This window comes from Humulus lupulus, chromosome 9 (genome assembly GCF_963169125.1).
Source record: "Humulus lupulus chromosome 9, drHumLupu1.1, whole genome shotgun sequence".
NCBI lineage: Eukaryota > Viridiplantae > Streptophyta > Magnoliopsida > Rosales > Cannabaceae > Humulus > Humulus lupulus.
The window spans coordinates 26,830,071-26,833,312 of record NC_084801.1 but is presented as its reverse complement, the minus strand read 5'-3'; positions in this window follow the sequence as shown (position 1 = coordinate 26,833,312).

Here is a 3,242-nt window from a genome sequence, read left to right as displayed (position 1 = left end):
GCGCGCCACTTGCATCATTTTATTGTATTTAGCTAGGTGGGTACGCGGGTCTGTCCTCCCATCATATAATTCTATGTGAGGCATTTTGAAGTTATCCGGGAGGGACGTTTCCGCGATCCTCCTAATACATGGTTCCGGGTCTTCCTCCTCAGAATCTGACAGGGCCCCACTTTGCTTCCGGACCAGCTTGGTCAAGGCAGCAATCTGTTCCTCGAGCCTCTTCGTATCACTTTCCGGGAGGTCACGTCCCTGGAGCTTGTCATTAATATGATTTCGGAGGTCATCTCCGCGAGGCCGGGCTTTTTCCCCTTTGGCCTTCTCATACTTGGCCTCCAACCTTCTTCTTAGGTCCACCGTGGACCAGCTATCTTCGGAGTGCGAGTTCGCAGCCCGACCGTCCTGATTGACGGAATCACTGGGGCGGTTGTTCCTTCCCCTAGGCCTGGGTGCCTTAGCACCGGGCCCTTTAGGCACAGAGTGCCCCCTTGGGGCTGAAGGGCGTCTGGGCTTAGGAGCGCCAGAGACCTTCTGCGCGCGGGGGGGGCAGTCGGCCTGGTGATTCACGCCTTTAGGAGGTGCAGGGGCGTCAGCGCGCACAGGCTCTCCAACTTTTTCTTTGCCCTTGTTAGGGGCGGCTTTGGATGGTCCAGCAGCGGCTGGATCCGGCATGGGGGCATCAGCACCACCTCGAACAGAGGTATCCTCGTCCGAGTCGCCTAGATCTCCGAACTTACTTTGGAGGCGTTCCATCATGCGTTGCATTCTTTCGGAGACGCGCTCCTGCTCAGCAAGCTTGGCCTTAGTGGCCACCAGTTCTTCGGCTACTTGGACCAGTTCTGGGTCCTTCTCATAGTAGCAGCCGTCCTTGTAATAACCGTCTTGGACATACTCTTCTTCGTCTTCTAAGTATGTTGTATCTTCGGTACTGACCTGATCCTGGCGGGATGTCGGGTCTTCACCTCGGTAGTCTAAGGGTTCGCTCTGCACCACATCTTCCATCACGGTATCGGGGTTGACCGTAGCATTTTTGTCAACAGCAGATTTTCGCGTAGTCACCATCTCTTTAGTACGAAGTGAATACAAAAAACGTACACAGAAAAAGAGCTGACTAACAACTTCCTACAGCTCTCAATGAAAGCACCAAAATGTTTACCGAGTTTTTCGGAAACGAATAACTAACAGAATAATAAAAAGATAAGAACTGTAGAAATACTGAAATGTAACTAAACAAACAGTGTTTTTACGTGGTTCAGGCGTTAACAAGCCCTAGTCCACGAGTCGATGTTATTATACTTGGAAAAGATTACAGTAAGATGGCTGGTGCATAAGAACTTCACACACTCACAATGTTTCTCTCGGGTTCTCTTGAAGAAGATGAAGCTAGAGAGATTTTGGTAGAGTTTTTTGCTATCTGATCTCTCCCTCCCCCTTCTTGTAAAAGGAAGGAGTCTTTATAGCTAGGGTTTCGGATTAGGGTTTTTCTCTACGTACATGAGTCTTAATTACACCAGCCATAAATAGGGGATACAATTACTGTAGTAGCATGGCTACCAGACTCTATGTGGGTATATTTACGTGAAAGTATGGGGAACACACAAAGTCAGCCGTCTTTTCCAAGTTGTCAGCGGAACAGTAGGCGAAAAGGTACCCTTAGGCGTGCTGGGATGTGTGCGGCTTTGACCTGACGGGCGTGTCAGGCGGGATCCTGTGTCAGACGGATATCATTCCAAATATGCCTTCTCCCGGACTCGACCGTTCGGTTTTGTTCTGTGCGGGGCACGGAACTGTTTCCGCGGAGACCACTCGAAGAGCCTCTCCTGGAAGGGGCCTCCCCGAGGGGTATCCTTCGGGAGTCCGGGAGAGTTGACGAGTTTCCGTGTTGTGCTTGTTTGGAAGAGTAATCCGGATACTAGACAGGAGAGGCGAAGCCTTTCTGTCCATCCGCGAGCTCTGGTCACCCTCCGTGAAAGACATCGATAATTCTGCTTCCCCGAGGTCATCAATCTAAACGCTATCCGGAAATCTGGATAACATCTACCTTTACCTAAGTTGTTCATTGAAAGCCATGAAGCTCCTTTTGATTCTCAAGCATGTATTGTTTACATTAGTGGAGAATAGTAAGTATATCAAGCTTACGGGCTAATAATGTTGATTGACTAGTGATGAAAAATTCGACGAACGCATATTGATTCAAATCCATGTTACTTATTAATCATGATTAGGAGAACATTTATTTTGTGGTGGATGTAAGTGAATTGAAGAAATGTTTTGGCTGAAATTCTGGATTATTGGTTGATTTTTTTTAATATTATATGAGAATGTTATTCATAAACTTGGAGGCTTGATTTGTTGTTGTTGCTTGAATTAATTGTGTCAGTGTTCTTAGTTTCTTTTTTAGTTGTCAGTGTTTTATGTCGAGGGCGAGTAAAGGTTAAGTTTGGGGTAGTTTGTTAGGATAGTATTCATAGTGTTTTGGAGAGTATTTTAAGGAGTCTTTAAGTCATTCTAGTTGTGTTTGTACAGTATTACGATTGTGTTTGTTAATGTTTTCAGGATTATGCGCAAAATAAAGGAATGGATTGAAATATGGAGAAATTATGAACGAAAAATGCCCAAATTGACAAAAAATGTTGTTAAGAGATCTCTATTGTACCGATGTTATCCATCAATTAGGTTCCCAGGATTAAAAAGTTGATTTTGGAAGGAAAACGAATTAGACCTACTACACTTCCCTTTAGGGCCACGGTGTAGTGGTAAATAGGGAAGGCAAAATCTGGGTTTCATAGAGAGTCGTGATGCTGGAATTTATAGTCGCGTCACTAATATGAGAGGAGTTTTAGCTGGGGCGATGTCCTTTAGAGCCGTGGTGCTTACTTAACTAGAGAGGATACAATTTATCTCCTTCAAAGTAGTGTCGCGACGCTTACTTCTTGAGCTGCGGCACATGATTTTATAATCGCAAAGGAAATGCATTTTAGGAAAGGCAAAAGTTGACTTTTGGACAAAACATTTAGGAAAGGAAACACGATTTTGCACAAAACATTTTGAGAAACTATATAAAACATCTTTATTTTTTACTTTTGGAGGGTGGAACCCTAGATTCTCAAATTAATGCTCTGTGGAGGCTAAGGATTGAAGATTCATGCATCTTTCATTGTTTTTCTTCTCTTCTTTTCTTAATTTCTACAATAGTGATGTTTAGATCTGATTTTATAAATTTCTTTGTGCTTAGCATAAGCTAA